This window comes from Hemicordylus capensis, chromosome 16 (assembly GCF_027244095.1).
Source record: "Hemicordylus capensis ecotype Gifberg chromosome 16, rHemCap1.1.pri, whole genome shotgun sequence".
Classification (NCBI taxonomy): Eukaryota; Metazoa; Chordata; class Lepidosauria; order Squamata; family Cordylidae; genus Hemicordylus; species Hemicordylus capensis.
In genome coordinates, this window is record NC_069672.1 from 11,168,737 (window position 1) to 11,186,600 (window position 17,864).

A 17,864-nucleotide genomic window follows, 5' to 3' on the forward strand; every position below is an offset into this window, starting at 1 on the left:
AAGCCCTGGCAGCATCTCCAGGTAGGGCTGGGAGAGACTCCTGCCAGAAACCTTGGGGAGCTGCTGCCAGTCAGTGAGGGCAATGCTGAGCTAAATGGACGAAAGGCCTGACTCAGTAGGCAGCTTCATGTGTCTGCCGGGCATATCCATCGTTTTGTGGAAGAGCATCTGCTTTGCAAGCAGAAGACGCCAGGTTCGGTCTCTGGCAGCATCTCCAGCTAGGCCTGGGAGAGACTTCTGTCTGAAGCCTTGGAAGGCTGCTGCCAGTCAGTGTAGATGATACTGAGCTAGATGGGTCAAGGGTCTGATTATTTATTTATTTATTTATTTATTTATTCGATTTCTATGCTGCCCTTCCAAAAATGGCTCAGGGCGGTTTACATAGAGAAATAATAAATATATAAGATGGATAGATCCCTGTCCTCAATGGGATCACAATCTAAAAGAAACATCAGATAGACACCAGCCACAGTCACTGGAGGTCCTGTGCTGGGGGTGGAGAGGGCCAGTTACTCTCCCTCTGCTAAGTAAAGAGAATCACTACATTAAAAGGTGCCTCTTTGCCAAATTAGCAGGGGCATTAGTAGGAGAAAAGCCTATACCAATAAATACAGCAATGCTATACATATAAAGGGGCTTCAACGGCCAGATAACAATGAGCCCAGAGCTCGAATGTGAATCTTAAGGCTTTGTGGAAGTACAGAACCCCTGTGTTTAGAAACCAATGCAAAAGATGACGGGCGCCATTTTCCTTCCATACCACCCACTCACATCAGGGGAAAGGAGAGGAAAGCATGCCTCTCAGACACAGCCCCACTGAGCAGGCTGCTGATGCTGCTATGCCTTAATAAATAATAAATAACACAATACAGCCGGCAGCAAATGTCAGGAGCTCTGTGGTGCTTCAGGTCCCATTTCTGTGCGGCGAATAAAGACAGAGAGCTTTCGAGTTTGGAGCTACGGCTTCACGCCCGCAGGAGCACCACAGCAGCGTCATTTGCTAAGGACGAGAAGCTTTTGCGTTCCACAGGGCTCTTCGTCCAGCAGAAAAGAAAGCAGTCGGTTTCCCCGCCAGCTACTTTCACCCAGATGATCGACTTCCGTTTCTTCGGCACACAAGGGTTAGGCTGGGTAAGAGCTCTGAGATCCATGCAGATTCTGGCACTCCACATGAACCACCAAGCCCAGGCGAGGCTGCTCGGGAGAACAGCCTCAGCATCTTTTCAGCCCTGCAGTGTTAAGAGTTTTAGAGTCAATAGACTGAGGAACTCTCCCCCACTGGATGCTCAAACCAGCGTGAGCTAGTCGTGAGCACAGGCTGGTCATCCGACCCCATAAATGAGCAGCCCGTGTGGCTCAAATTAAAGCAGGAGCTCTTCCCTTCTAGTCTGGAGGGGTGCCAAAACCAAGCGCCGCCTAGGCCACACAAGTCTCTTGGTGGTTAGCAGGAACAAATTTGCTTGGGAGTATCCAAAGCACGCCACATGATGAGTTGGAGTTCTGTACTTTGTAGGAATGTATTCAAAGGACCGAGGCCCAAAGAGCTGTTTTGCTGCTGCCGCACGACTGACATGCAAACCTCCGTCAGTATAGATCATCCTGAGCTAGATGGATCAATGATATGACTCAGCAGAAGGTGGCTTCCTGCGTCCCTACTTTATTAGGGACGGGGCTGTAGCTCAGTGATACTAGGGTATCTGCTTGCATGCAGAAGGTCCCGAGTTCAGTCCCTGGCTGGGAGAGACTCTGGCCTGTAGCCTTGGAGAGCCGCTGCCAGTCAGTGCAGACAATACTGAGCTAGATGGACCAAGAGTCTGACTCAGTCGGAGGCAGCTTCCTGTGTTCCTATCTTGGGGTTGATTGCGCAATAAGTCTGGGGACGAAAAAGGAGGGAAGCCTGAGATATAACCAGGGGTGTATCTAGGGTGGGGCGGGCAGGGCACATGCCCCGGGCACCACTTGAAGGGGGCGCCATTTCTTAAAATTAATTAAAAAAAAAAAAAAAAGCCTGCCGAAAACAAAATGGCCACCGCACATGCTCAAATGGCCTCTGTGAGGCCCTAGGCCATACCAGGCCTCACAGAGGCCATTTGAGCATGCATGGTGGCCATTTTGTTTTCAGCTGCCATATTATTATTTTTTAAAAAATTTTTATTTTTATAAATGACCACCGCACATGCTCAAATGGTCCCTGTGAGGTCCTAGAGGCCATCAGGGGGAAGGGGGAACCTTTGAAGACCCCCCCCCATGGCCTTTAGGAAGCCCCCTGAAGGGGCTACAGGTAAAAAATTTTTTTTTAAAAAAAAATTAATATAATATAAGTCACTGTACACATATTCAGATATGTAACTTGTATGTGACCTTCAGACTTGTATCTTTCAGCTGATATTATGGTAAAGTTATCTGAAAGTGTCAGATGTGTCAGGTGTCAGATGTTTGGACAGGGGGCGCAATTTCAATGCTTGCCCTAGGCGCTATTTTCCCTAGATACACCTCTGGATATAACAATCCGACAACGGTTGTGCGCTGGATTCCCCACAAAAATGGAGCGAACAATGGATACCATTTCCAGAGAAAAGGGAGGAGGTGGAGCAGGCTGTTAGCAAGCCTCTTTTACAGGAGGAGGAGTAGACAGTAAATAGGCTTATCTGCAAATGAGATTACAACCCCAATGAGATAATAAAGAGGAAGGGCAGGGCGGAGAGGGGGACATCCCGGGGAACTGAAGCTGTGAAAATGATCTCAGGGGCCCTGGCATGTCTGAGAGGTGGGCAAGATACCTTTTTTTTTTTTTTGGACAGTTGATTGCTTTTTATTGCACACCACTAATTTTTTTTTTTAATTTTTTTTTGCTGATTGTACACAGAGCAGATTGGAATGAAGCAAAGAGACAAGAACCCCAACCAACTTAAAAGCAACACAAAACAGACTTTGCAAACAGCCAGAGCGCCTGGAAAAGTAAACACAGTTGATAGGACCAATATCTACAATCAGCTGAGTTTTGTTGTTCTAAATGATCTTGTTTTTCCCAGGAGGTCTTTAGAAGCTGCCGTCTACTGAGTCAGACCATTGGTCCATCTGGCTCAGTAATGTCTACACTGACTGGCAGCAGCGTCTCCAAGGTTCCAGGCAAGGAGTCCCTCCCAGCCCTATCTTGGAGATGCTGCCAGGGATTGATAGTGGGGCCTTCCATGCGCAAAGCAGATGTTCTACCCCTGAGCTACAGACTCTTCCACCAAATGCATTAGGAACACATTGATTGATTGATTGATTGATTGATTGATTGATTGCTATCAAGTTGGTGTCGACACTTAGGGACCACATAGATAGATTCTCTCCTGGATGATCTGTCTTCAACTCGCCCAGGAGTGCTTTCTATGAGCTTCAGCTGATTCGCCAGCTACGTCCATTTCTGGAGATAAACGACCTTAAAACAGTGGTGCATATGCGGGTAACCTCCAGGCTTGACTACTGCAATGCACTCTACATTGGGCTGCCTTTGTACGTAGTGTGGAAACTGCAACTGGTGCAGAATGCAGAAGCCAGGTTGGTCACTGGAGCCACTCATTGAGACCATTCTACTCCTGTTTGAAAAGCACGACACCGGCTGCCAGTTGATTTCTAGGCAACATACAAAATGCTGATAATTACCTATAAAGCCCTGAACGGCTTGGGCCCAGGATCTTTAAGAGAGCACTTGATTGATTGATTGAACGATTGATTGATTGAACATCCATATTTCTGTACTGCCCCAAACTTGTGTCTCTGGGCAGTTTACAAAGTCATATGAATATGGAAATCATTAACATTTAAATCATTTACGACTCAACTTTATTTATTTTTTGGTCTGATGTCAGATGGGGGGGGGCGGGACCTGTCTCCTACCTTCCTGCTTCAGACCTCGCAACTCCTCTGTACACCAAGGGACCACTTTTAAAGCAGGTCAGAAGGGACGCTTAGGAGCGATAATGTGTCTACTGCCCTGGTAAAGCAACCTAACATTAAACATATTAAAACTATAAATCTAATTAAAACCTTCTTCATGAACCTCTCCGCCTCTTAAGATCATCAGAGGAGGTCCGGTTGCGGCTACCACCAGCTCGCTTGGTGGCAACCCAAAACTGGGCCTTCTCTAGGGTTGCCCCAAGGAACATGCTCCCATTTGAGAGGGAGGAACCAGCAGAACTGAAGTGCCCTGTAGATACATTGGTGTCACAAAAATCTGAAGGAAAAAACTTAAGCAAGCAAACCCCGCCACCCCAAACAGCCCCAATGTTCACAGACTCAGAGGGGAGTTAACAGACAACTATTAAGTGTGGTGGGGAGGTGGGCTTGGAAAATAACTAGCGGGGAATTTCTCCGCTTGAAGAATACTTCCTCAAGATAGTCACAACCCCCAGTGAAATAAGAGCCTCCCCATCTCTGACAGCTTTTAAAAAGTCTTTAAAGACGCATCTGTTCACCCAGGCTTTTAATTAATATTGTTTTAATGGTTTTGATGCGGTTTTTAAATATTCTTTGAAAAATTTTCAATTGTTGTAATGTTTTAAACTTTTTGTTTTTGTTTTAACTCATGTTTTACTTTCTGTTTTCATTTTGTTGTAAACCGCCCAGAGACGTAAGTTTTGGGTGGTATAGAAATGTGTTAATAGACAGACAGACAGATAGACAAAATATTTCTTCTGAGGGGCAAAGGTGCCTAAAACTTTCACCATGCTTAGGTGTCACACACACACACACACACACACACACACACACACACACACACACACACACACACACACGACGGTGCACCAAGGATATCCGGGAACATTTTGTTGCAAATTCATACCTGTTTGTTCTTTGAAGTTGATCAGAGGTGCCCGTTTTTGAACTATTTGCTGCACTTTTCCTTTCCTTTTTCTTTTTCACTTTTACGGTTGGAGACTTCACTTTAACCACCCCTGCCCCCCACTAATGAGCAACTATTTTAATTACTCCCTCCGGAATCTTTTCCAGCCTTTCAGCTAATGATCTTGCTACACGATGCAAGTACTTGTCATCTGGTCCCCAGCGTGGTGGTTGGGAAGAAGATGTTGTTCTCTGCATCTTCTGTTGCTTGGAGACCTACCTTTTACCAGTTCATTTCTGAAGTCACAGGTGTTCCGGAGAGGCCTCAGGTGAGCAGGGGTCCCTTGTGGACTGGGAGGGAGGGCCACCCTGTAACCAGGAGAGGAGAGCTGGTCTTGTGGTAGCAAGCATGACTTGTCCCCTTAGCTAAGCAGGGTCCACCCTAGTTGCATATGAATGGGGGATTCGATGTGTGAGCACTGGAAGATATTCCCCTAAGAGGATGGAGCCTCTCTGGGAAGAGCATCTAGGTTCCAAGTTCCCTCCCTGGAAACATCTCCAAGATAGGGCTGGGAGAGACTCCTGCCCGCAACCTTGGAGAAGCCGCTGCCAGTCTGGGTAGACAATACTGAGCTAGATGGACCAAGGGTCTGACTCTGTATATGGCAGCTCCCTATGTTCCTGTGTTCCAGATCCTGCAGGAGGAAGATGAGAAAATCTCACACTGTTTGGAAGGAAGAAACTAAGAAAGGCCCTGCTGCATCAGGCTGACGCCCAACCAGTGCAGAGATATTTATATATGGACAGAGGTGCTCTTACGCCTGGACTTTGAGGCCGACGTCCAGGGCCTCCACACTCCCTGGGGGCCCCCAAATCGTCTTTAGTCTGTCCTGGGTGGTGTGGCTTGTGCCGTACAAAACCACATCAGTGTGAATGTCAGAAAGAAGTAAATGTAGGTAAAACTTGTTATCAGGGTTATTTGGATGTCTTAAAACAAAATGCGTAAGTTATCTAAAATGTAGATCACGATAAAAAGAAAGAGCAGTAAAGGAGTGGCATAGCTGGGAATTGCTTGACTAACAAGCAGAAGGGTGCCGGTTCGAATCCCTGCTGGTGCTATATCGGGCAGCAGCGATATAGGAAGATGCTGAAAGGCATCATCTCATACTGCGCGGGAGGAGGCCATGGTCAACCCCTCCTGTATTCTACCAAAGACAACCCCAGGGCTCTGTGGGCGCCAGGAGTCAAAATTGACTTGACTGCACACATTACCTTTTTAAAGGAGCACATGGCCAACTGTCTCAAGATCCAGATGACTGGCATCATGTTTCCAGGGTTTCAGGCAGGGATTTTCCCCTGCCCTACCTGGAGATGCTACCAGGGATTGAAACTGGGATGTTCTACATGCCTCTGTGTTCCTCATCTGCAAAATTGGAATGTGATGTGGTTGCCTTTTGATCATGTTTTTCATGCAGTACTGCTACCCAGGTGTGCGGTGTCATGTTAGAATCCCAGATCTCTAGTAACGGAATTGTATATTTGTATAAGCCGAACATTCAGAGATCACCGCGAAATGGGATGTGCATGTTCACAACACAGTTCTCTGTTTGAAGTTCAAATTCCAGATGGACCTATCTCACGCACGCACACACACATGCAGAGTTTAAAGAGGTGTAAGATACACATCTGGCCTTTCAAACATTGCATTTCACTTGCTACATCTTCACAAGTGCGTAAGCGGAAGAGCAGAGCAGGAATCAAATGAGGGGAAGCTGTCAGAATCCGGGCACTCTTCTTCCTTCGAAAGATGTGATTATGGCCATTAGACTAAGAAGGTCTTTTCGCACAGATCAGCACAGAAGAAACCCTCATGACTAAGCTGTTGTTGCTAATCTCTTAAATTCACTATTTTCAGAAGGGTGTTTTTTTTAATCCTTTGTTCCCTGAGAAATAGTGAAGCTGAAAGAAGAATGTAGAATTTAAGAATGTAACTAGGGAGATTGAATTATCTACTCCCACCCTTTTCCCTCCCCCTGTGCTTACTGAATATTTTTAATCACTAAGAATGAGGCTTTGGCGGGGTGGGGGGTTAAAAGAAAACACAAGTGCAGAGAACATCATAAACTGCTTTCAGAGCTCTTCTTGAAGCATGATACAGAATTTTATTCTGTCTTGTCAATTCCAGATGTTCAAAAAACAGGAGCCAGGGCAGGGCTGCACAATGTCTTTTGTCCAGCTGTGATTAGACTACAACTCCCATCATCCCCAGCTACAGTGGCCAACAGGAGTGATGGGCGTTGTCGTCTGACATCTAGAGGGCCATAGTTGTGAAGTCCTGACATAGGCTTTGAAGCTCAAAAGAATTGTTTAGGAATCATAGCACTATTTTAAAAATACCTAACCATGTCAGTTCTCAAGTTGGGATCCTATCACTCCCAGCCCCAATGAAGGTCGTTGTGGCTGAGAATGATGGGAGTTGTAGTCCAGCAACATCGGGGGATCCAAGTTTAAGAAGCCCTGTCCTGCAGTCTTCCACAAATATACAAAATAATGGCTGAATTCGCACATGATGGGGCATTGCATTGCGGTTCCCTTACTGTTACGTCTGAATGCGTTCAACTCCGGTCCCGTCCATTGCACGACCCAAGATTGACTCCAATTCGAATCCTCGGCTTGTAGTGAGTTTTGCTGCTCAAAACCGAGGGTCCACAGAGCCTTTGTTCCGTTGGAATGTAGCACTGGAGGCTGCATTCAGCCATAGTCGAGTTGAGGGAGGAAGCTGTTCTCTCTTCCCCTCCGTGATTGGCTGTGCGGGCTGTCCTTCAAGCAAGAAGGAAGCCCATGCAGCTAGTTCTCCTCCTCTTTGCAGTCCCACTGACTTCAGAGAGGATGCTCTCCTTGTCATCTGAATGTGGACAAGGAGAGCAGGGTGGGTGGGAAGTGGAACCGCGGGTCCATTGGACCTAGGTTCTGCGTGATGTGTGAATGCGGCCATAGTCACAACCTAATACTGTATGTGAAAAATGGAATGTATGATGAAACTGAAACTGGAAAAAGTGAGAGATAATGAGAGACGTTCAGAAAATTTCACATATTTAAGTTGTTTGCATCTTTTGTATCACACAAAACTGGTCTTTTACTTGCTTATTCCATTGTATTGAAACATTTTCAAGTTTTCATTCGTACGTGCATAATTTGAATTCATTAATGGCCTTCAGGAGAGCCCTCAGAACCTACCTGTTTGGCCTTCCAGGGTGGTTAATTTGTTGTAAATGTCTGTAGCTTGCTGTAACCTGGTTTTCCAGGGTTTTTAAACGGTTTGGAATGTTTTATGGTGTTTTATAGGCTCTGTTTTTAATTGTTAATTGGTTTTAATTGTTTTGTTTGTATGTAAACTGCCCTGAGCCATTTTTGGAAGGGCGGAATAGAAATTGAATGAATGAATGAATGAATGAATGACTGGTGTTCATGCACACAGATCTGACATCAGCCCTTTTGGCTTGAATTGTGATGGGCAGGCTCTATTTTTCACCCCTGCTGATGGTTTTATAGCTTTTTGGACATCTGTCTGTCTATCTCCCTCCCTCCTTTTCACATTGATAGCTAATGCCACCCTGGATGCTGGTTCAGACAACCATGCAGTAAAACCAAATACAGATCCCAGTTCCCTTTTTGGATTGAGATCATTTGCAGAGGCTAAAAATCCGTTCCAGAACCCCCAGGCCCCCTTATCAGCTTAGCTCTGACCCTCGAGGAGTCACACCCAAGACCTCAACCAGATTAACTTGCACCTCCTCTGCCTTGAAAAGCCCCCCAAAGGAAAGGGGTCTTACAAGGCCTCTGCAGGACCGGTTGGCCGTCTGCTCACTAGTCTCGTTTGCTGCATCTCAGCATCCCAAAATGGCAGTGCACAGAGAGCGCACGGGTTTTCCTCGCACAAAAATCAAGTATCAATAATTCATGTCATCTTTCTGGCAGCTTCCAAGACACACAGAGGCGCGCGCACACACACACACACTCACACTCCTACACTCTTGCCTTGTCCAGATGTAGCCCCACCAAATGAGAGTGAGAAGAAAGCGTCCTCCATCCTTTTGATTTCAGAGCTGTTTCATCATAGAATCTTGACATTCGTCATCTTTATAGTGGAGATGCGTCACCGAAAAAGGGAACCCGCCAAGCGATCCTGTTGTTTTTCAGATGATTGCTCCAAAACTTTCCTCAATGTATGCTTGAGGAAGGCTATGTCAGAAGCCAAGACAGAAGCCAGATTCTCTCCCCAGCAATATCTGATTGCTCATTTCCTACCTACTGATTTTTAGTTGAGGACGTAGTTCATAGTTAGGAATTGTGATTGAAGATGCCGTTAAGTGCGGGTCCTCTCTTCACAAGCATGCATTTGTTCCCATATAGTCGCAGTTCCCAATTGTGGGTCCACAGACGTTGCCAACAGGGGATGTGTGTTGTTGTTTTTAAATTTTATCAGTGTTTTAATCATTTAAATGATTCAAGGAATTTCATTTATTTATTTTTATTTATTTATAGGAATTCATTCATTTATTATTTATTTATATGATTGAAACACATTACTCCCTTGAATGAATGAAAGGGATTCCCACGCCCACCCCTTCCCTGTTGGGGGATGGGTCTGAGGGTTTATTTTATTTTTATCCTTATATTTTATCAAAGTGTCTTTTTTTATTTTTTTGATGCAAGGGGGTGGTTATTATTCTCCCCCCCCTTCCCTGTTGGGGGATGATGCCTGAGTGCTTCTTCTGCTTCTTCTTCACTCTGTTCTTGATTAGAGTGTTTTAGTCATTTATAAATGGCTAAAGAAATTTATCTATCTATCTATCTATTTATTTATAGGACTTATTTATTTATTTAAATGATGATGACGATTCAATTTCTTAACACACATTAATCCCTTGAATGAATGAAGGAAAGGGATCCCCCTCTTCTCCGTTGGGAGAGGGGTGTAAAATAAATAAATAAATAAAAAACTCGAAGTGTTTTTATTTATTTGATGCAAGGGGTGGTTATTATTATTATTATTTTTTTCCCCTTCCCCGTTGGGGGATGATGCGTTTGTGTTTCTGTTTCTTCTTCTTCTTCTGCCTTTATTTACTTTGAAACTTCATTCCTTATCTCCTCCTCCTCCCCCCTCCTTTTTCTGTCCGGGGAAGGGTGGGAAGGGGGCGGAGCCACACGCGCGCGGGGCTTCCCGGGCCCAGCCGCAGGGGCGGGCGGAGGGGGCGGGGCCAGGCTCGGCCCAGCAGCAGCAGCCGCCAGGCAGCAGGAAGCCGCGGGGTGGTGGCTGCGCCGTTGCCCGCCCGCCTGCCGCGCCCAGCCCGCACACCCGCCCGCCGTCTAGTCCCTCCATGGCCGCGGGCAGCCGGAGCTGAGCCCCGCTGGAAGGCAGCCTGACCCGGCGGTGCTAGTGGGGCGGAGGGGGGAACGGCAGGCGCCGCCCAGAAGAAGCCTCGCCGGCAAACGCGCCCGCCCGAGCGACTCCTCCGGGGCCCCGCCGTCTGCTGCGGGGGGTGGTGGTGCAGCCGCCGCCCTCCTTTTCCCCCCCTTCTCTGCTTTTCGCGCTGGGCCCCGAGCAGCAGCAGCAGCAGCAGCAGCAGGAGGAAGCCGCGCCTGCGACGTGCAGCGCCCGCCCGAGCACAGCCCCCCGCAGCCGCTGCTGCTGCCAACCCGCGGCGCCCGCTCGGCTCGGCTCGGCGTTGGAACTTGGAGGAGGAGGAGAAGCCGCGGCGTCTTGAGGGGTCTTGCCCGCCCCCGGGAGGAGGAGGCGGCGGCGGTGGGGCCGGAGAAGGAGCGGGGCCGTCGGGGAAGGTGAGAAAAGGGGGGCAGGGGAAAGGGAGGGGGGAGGATGGGTACCACTCCCCCCCCAAAACACACACACACACACACACACAGAGGCAGCCCTCTCCTCTCCTCTCCTCCTCTTCTTCTCTACTCCCTTTGGCTGTCTGTGCATCTTTAAGTCGGGGTGCTTGGCTGGTTGGTTTTAAACCCCATAGCTGCCCCCAGTCTCCCCCCCCCGCTTTTGTTCTGTCTGCCTCCCCCACCCAATAGCTGGCCCCGATCTCCTCCTCCTTCTCCAGTCCTGTAGCTGGACACAGCTTTGCCTGCTCTAGAGGCTCCCACTCTTCAAAAGACAGCCCCCCAACTTGCCACCCTACAGCCTCGCCTCCCAGATGGGGGCCCCTTTCGGGCCCTTAGCCGCCCCACAGTTGCTTCTTCCGCCAGGCTCGTAACGGCCTTCCTCCAGCCCCCCCACTTCCCCAGATGGCTTTGTCCCTCCAGCCCCATAGTGGTTCCCAATCCCCCCTCCTCAGATAGCTGCCCCAATTTCTCCTGCCCCACAGCTGGGCCTCCTCCCCCCCCCACAACCTCCCTCTCCCCAGATGGCTTCTCTCTCCAGCCCCCCTTGCTGCTCCCCTTCTCCTCTTCCCTAAACAGCTGGGCCTCCCCCCCCCTTTGTTGCCCCATCCTAGCTTCCTCCTCCTCTGGCTTCCCCTCAGTTCCCTCCCCCATCCTTCCTTCCATTCCCTCCCTCTTTTATATCGCCATCTCCCTTTTTAATTTTTATTCCCCCCCCCAGCCTCCATTTCTCCCTCCCATCAGTTTCCCCCTCTCCCTTGTGCCTCCCACACTTTCACTCCCCTCCTCCCTTTCTTCCCCACCCCTCTCCCTCCCACCCCTTTTATGACTTAAATCCTCTTCCTTTCCCTCTCTGCCCCACATCTCCCCCCTCCTTCTCCTCTCCTTCCCCATTTCTCTCCCTGGCCCCCTCTCCCTGCTGCTCTGCCCCCTTCTTCCTCATTGCTAGACTTCTGCTTCCCCCCCCACCTTTGAAATTCTCCTTCCTCCCCCAGTTCTTTCAGAGCCTTTCCTTTTACTACTGACCCCCTCCCCAAAAACCAGCTCCTCAATTTTGTCCTCAGCCCCGCCCCCAGCTTTTCACAAGGCTGCTGACACAAGGAAATCCTAATAATAGTAGTAATAATAATTTATAATTCATGTTGTTGTTGTTGTTATCATCCATTTGGGTGTTGCTTTTTTTTTGGTGTTCCTTACATTCTCTCCATCATGGTCCCACCCATCTGAGAACATGTTTGGGGTGGGGAGTATTTCTCTGCTGGACACAAACGGGGCGGGCGGGGATTTATAATAATAATAAAAATTATTATTATTGTTATTATTATTATTATTTTATTTTTCTGTGTATTGAGGAGAAGGCAGCCAAGTCCACCGAGAGGATGCTGGAAGGAGGGTTTCCAGAGAGTATACGTGGAGGGGCTGAGATTGTAATGGGGGGGGGATAATGGGTGGGGTGGGGGGCACAAGTCTGCCGTAGGGGACCCCTGGCAAGAGAGGAGAGGGTGCTGCATGCAGTAAGGAAACGAGATCTTGGCGCTTCTCCTCTTTGTGCGTTGGGGAGAGGATGGAGAAAATGGTTCCTTGCCACCTCTGAGAGGTGGGTCTCCTGCCTGGAGCCGGGCTTCTCTGTTTTGGACAGGCGTTGTGTAATTTTGCCACTATTATCAAACTCTGAGTGGCGGCTGGGTTGACAGTTCTGGTCCAAAGACTTCTAAAAAAAATAAATTTTTAAAAATGGCCGGTTTTATGAGACGGCAGTTGTGTAGCCAAGGCTTTCTTTCTTTCTTTCTTTCTTTCTTTCTTTCTTTCTTTCTTTGCGGACTTGGATTTCCTAAAATTATATATAATCAGGAAAAGGGGTGTGCAGATGGTGACTTTGAAGAATGGAGAGGGTCGGGCAGGCTTCATTACCAAAAGCCCTTCTGTGTCGGGAAGGAGATTAGCATGATAGAGAGGGATCCTTGGCTATCCATTTGTCACTTGTGAAAACGAACTGAAAATTTAACCAGGGTGATTCTTGGGTTTGAGTGATCATCGTGGCAGAACTGCTCCTAGGGGCCCACTTCATGCAAGGCAGGCTTCCCTGAGGATAGGGGTTTTTTTCCTTTCTTTCCCGCACCCAAATGGTGCTGGTCTTTAAGAAAAGCAAAGCTGGGGAATTGTCCGGTCTTACCCCACCCATTTCTTTGGATCTGGAACGAGGCGAAAGAGCATGAAATTAAAAAACCGAAGCGAAAAAACCGAAGCGAGGCGGCTGTCTCTCCTCCCACCCCACCCCAAATCTTGGGCGTTTGTGATCGTAGCCCAGGGTGGTTTGTGGTAGATTCTTGACGCTTTCCTCCTAAACACAAGCTTGTTTAGAAAGAAAGAAAGAAAAGGCAAACCGCTGGCCCAGTGGAAAGGCATGTTAGAAAAAACGAAGATGAAATCTTAATTCCTCGTATGCATGAAGGCTTTCCTCTGCCTTGGATCCCCTTTATATTTGGGGGGTGATGGAAAGAGGACGTGAATAGTTCAGTTGTCTTAGCGGCTGCAGATTATGGAGGGCGGTCTTGTCTCCCCTCGTTTCTTTTTCTTCTGGGAATGAATGAATCTTTTTGTGCCTGGGCCTGCTAACTGCAACAAAATGGCGTTTGCAGGAAAGCAACTCCGGTGCTTTTTTCTTTTTTTTTAAACTCATCATAGCTTCCTTGCGTTTTGAGATTCCCTTTCTGACTTTGTTCTCCCCCCGCTTTTTAAAATCCTAATTAACAGATTTGTTTTGTTGAGGCTGGAGGTGTGGCATATATCCAGGATATTTTTTTAAAAAATCCTTTTCAGTCCCCCCCAATAAAAACCTGGGTGCAGAGAGCGAATAATTTTATTGATATATTTACCCAGTGGCCTAAAGACACAGGGATGATTGATTGATTTCTAAACGTCCTCAAAGCCTCCTCCGAGTAGAGTTTTGAGACCCATCTTGCTTTGTGGCATGCCGGCTACCAGTTTTCATCCACAGCCGAGCTTACATAAATCTTGTACAAGCATTATTTGTAGAACTGTGTAATCTGTCAATGTGATCACATGTGACCTGTTTGTGAGGGAAGGGAATGCAGGTTGGTTCCACATCTCAGTAATATGTGGCAGCTTTTGCATTAGCATTCGCCCTGCCGTTTTTCAGTAGTGAAACGTTTATGTGCAAAAAAGACATGCAGCAAAATTTTATTTGGCTAGTAAAACCCTTTCCCCTAGTTTTTATATTGGCTGTGTCCTCTCTGTCAAAGCAAGTATGTGGGTACACACATACACAGATATATGTATGCATGCATGCATGTATGTATGTATAAAATATTGCACCATTAAATGGGGACTGAAGTAGCTTGTACAGCCTGGTTTTAAAAATAGGCGATTATGCTAAAACCGTAATGTACCATTTCCCTTCCAATTCACCACCTTCTGGGGGCTCAAATCTGTAGCAGAAACTCATCCAGAACACATTCATTCAATGGAACAGATTTCAAAGTGTGCAGATTTGGGATGGCTCCCGCAGTGGCCCTGACTTTGGTAGGGTTCACACCCTGTTTGAAGAGATGCCAGTTGACATCAAAGTTGCTGTTGATGGGCCAAAAGTTAATTCAAAAATTTGATGTAATTTCATAGCTCCCCAGTACAACTGAGGAATGGATAGAATCCTGGCAATTGTTAAGTGTATGTGGGCTTCTTTTTTCATTCAGACCGGAAGCCAGTGTGGTGGTGTGGTTAGAGTGTTGGACTAGGACCGCGGAGACCTGAGTTCAAATCCCCATTCAGCCATGAAACTCACTGGGTGACTCTGAGCCAGTCACATATCTCTCAGCCTAAGCTACCTCACAGGGTTTTATTTACTTATTTATTTATTACATTTTATATCCCGCTCTTCCTCCAAGGAGCCCAGAGCGGTGTCCTACATCCTTCAGTTTCTCCTCACAACAACCCTGTGAAGTAGGTTAGGCTGAGAGAGAAATGTCTGGTCCAGAGTCATCCAGCAAGTATCATGAGGCTGAACATAGATTTGAACTTGGGTCTCCCCGGTCCTAGTCTAGCACTCTAACCACTACACCACGCTGGCTCATAACCATGTTTATCTGGGCTCCTTGGAGGAAGAGCGGGATATAAATGTATAAATAAATAAATTGGTTAGCCCTGAAACCATATAGATGTAAGAACAGTACAATAATCTGAAAACAGCAACAACAAATATTGTATACAAAAATTTGTTGTTGGTAATCCGAGAACTTCAGGAATCTCAAATCCAAGCGAGTGAATCAAATGCCACATCTTGAATGGTAAAGTTACCGCCAAGCCTTAAAAAAAAAAATTAAAATTAAGGACTAGAGTTTTGATTGATTTGATTTGATTTGATTTTTATACCGCCCTTCCAAAATGGCTCAGGGCGGTTTACGATTAAAACAAACCATTAAAACAGTAAAGAGCTAAAACAAAAATCAAAACCAATGTAACAATAATCAACAATTTAAAAACATTTTAAAACAACAATATAACAATTGCAGTAATTAAAACCCCTGAAACCGGATTACAATATTAGTTACTTTAGTAGTCGGAACTAGTCAGCCTCTCTTATTTTGCATTTGGCATAAAGTTTGTTTGTCAGGATCTGTTTTTGTTTCCACTCCAGCACTTTGTGGTTGACTTGCAAACGAAAAGTAGATATTGAATAACTGCTATTGATCATTGGCATACGGCCTGTTTGTCGCGACTGTGTGTTGTGTGCAGGTGAAGTAGTATAACTGTCAATTTCTGTCCATTTTTGTGTGTGTTTTGCCTTTGACTCTCTGAGAGCAGGTGGTAAAGCAACCTGAGGGCATGTCGTTGTGGGCTGTGGTCAGTCGTTGTTTATCCCTTCTCCTTTCTTGCAGCTGCTACTTCAGGCATCTTGTTATGCGGGCATGCATTTCGAATGAGAAGCCTTGCGCGTCAGTCGGGTTGGAAAAGTTTGAACTGCACAGATGACCCTCTTGCGGTGTAGGAACACTAGCTGATGTTGCGATGCTAGGCCAGCTCTTGACGGTTTTGCTTCAGGTCTGTTAGCCAGATGCTTGATAAAATCCCCGGAATTGTGATTGGCATTGGGGAAGGGACTTCTCTTTGTTCTCTTTACACAGGGCTGCATAACGTCCGCCCTCCTGCTGTTTTGGGACTACAGCTCCCATCATCCCCAGCCCCAATGGCCAAGAGCCAGGGATGATAGGAGTTGTAGTTGAACATCTGCAGGAGGGCCGGAGTTATGCAGCTCTGCCTTGACAAAGAACAGGCTTAGAGCAGAAACAAGGTACCTGGGACAAACTGAGATTTGATTAAATGACTCTACCTCTGATTATCCTAGTCTAGGCGACACAGCTAAATTTTTAGGTGCCTGGGCTCCCTGGTGCCTGGGATTTTTCAAAGAACTAAGACCAGAATTGGGGGGAAGAGTGGCCAATACCCACACACTCAGCAGGCCTGGGACAAAGAAATATTTGAATACAGGAGTCGGGAAACCTTGGCACGCCAGCTGTCGAACTACCATTCAGTTCAACAACAGCTAGGGATGTGCGCGGAACCGGTGGGGTTCAGCTCGAGGGTGGGATACCTTTAAGGACTGGGGAGGGTGCACTCCCTCCCATTTCTCTCGCTGGCACTGCAGTGTGAAAGGGTCCGGCAGCATACGTCCCTGCCACCCCATTACCTCCTCGGACCAGAAGTACCTGGCGCACATGCGCTCATCACACGTGCATGCACACGTTGCGTTCGCTCATGCATATGCACGCACTCGATGTGCACATGCACACCGGGTACGTCCGGTCACTTCGGGTCCGAGGAGGCAATGGGGTGGCAGGGAGGTGCACTGCAGTGGGTGGGGGTAGGGGTGATGTAAGTGTACCTTTCCCAGTCCTTAAAGATATCCCCTGCCACCTTCGAACCGCCGGTCTTTCGAACCTGTTTGGAGGCCCATAGAAGGGCCTCCGAACAGGTTCGTGCACATCCCTAACAGCTGGTGTGCCAAGATCAGCCTACCCCTGTTCTAGTACATAAATTACCTCTGAATATCCTAGTCTAGGTGACCTGGTTAAATTTCTAGGCACCATGACTCTCTGGCACCTGGGATTTGTCAGGCTGTATGGAATATGAGCTATTTTGTGAAGAACATAGGATGTGTTCCCTGTAATCGGTAGGGGTGTGCCGAGCCGCTTTGATCACGAACCAGACCGGTTCGAACGGTTTGATGGTGAACTGCTTCGAGCCAGTTCAACGGACTGGCCGGCCCAGACGATCCAAATTTGGTTTAAATTCGGACTTAACCAAATGGTTCATGCACACCTCTAGTAACAGGGATTCCCAGAGGTTGGTGACTATAACTCCCATCATTCCCAGCTGCAGAGGCCTTTGGCTGAGGATGAAGGGGATTGTAGTCAACAACCTCATGGAATCCCTGTTACAGAGAACTCTGGATGCTGTGAAACTTGGTCTAGTCACCTAAAATCAAAACATAACCTCATAGACACTTCATCTCTAAACCTTGTCTTGAGATAATTAAAAACAAAGTTAATTTAGAACTTGCCCTTGGTGTAAGGGATATTTGTATTCATTTTATCTTTAAGCTATTAGGGGGATAATAAATAATGGTCAGGGTGTGCCAAGAGTCGAAATTGACTTGACAGCACACTTTACCTTTATAATGACCAGAGAAATATTAAGTTTTTGTAGCCTGTTGATTAATACTTGTTGACTTTCCTTCAGAGATGGACAACCTGTGGCTGGCAGTTCCTGTGTGTTAAGGTTCTTCAACTACTAGGGAAAGAGGTTAGGTTCAGGGAGCACTTTTTCTGCTTTACTATGATTGTGGAGTTAGGGTGCATTTAACTTTGTGAACGCTCTTGAATGTGTGACCTAGCTGTAAGTTTCAAAAGCAAGCTTGCATCTTGCGAAGCTGAATTTAGGAGGTGACTGACTCCACAACTCCACTTAAAATGGGCATAATCCCACTGATTTCATTAATACTGTGTCAGCAGTATAGTTGGTCTGTCTTCTGCTTTTTCCTTGCCTCCCCGCCCACTAAAAGGTTAAAAACCGCCTAGAAGATATTCTGTTATTAATTGAGAACTTTCAGTGAAATAATCACAGTT

At 47.0% G+C, this 17,864-nt stretch overlaps 1 protein-coding gene across 4 annotated transcripts in view; it reads left to right on the plus strand.

Annotated features, from left to right (window-relative positions):
• Window positions 1-10,640: 10,640 nt before the first annotated feature.
• The window catches only part of GNB1 (G protein subunit beta 1), a 75,215-nt gene continuing 67,991 nt past the window's right edge, over window positions 10,641-17,864 (plus strand). For all 4 annotated transcript variants that reach the window (XM_053281049.1, XM_053281050.1, XM_053281046.1 and 1 more), the window contains exon 1: window positions 10,641-10,671. The gene's annotated coding sequence lies outside the window, so the exon portion shown is untranslated. The remainder of the gene's footprint in view (window positions 10,672-17,864) is intronic.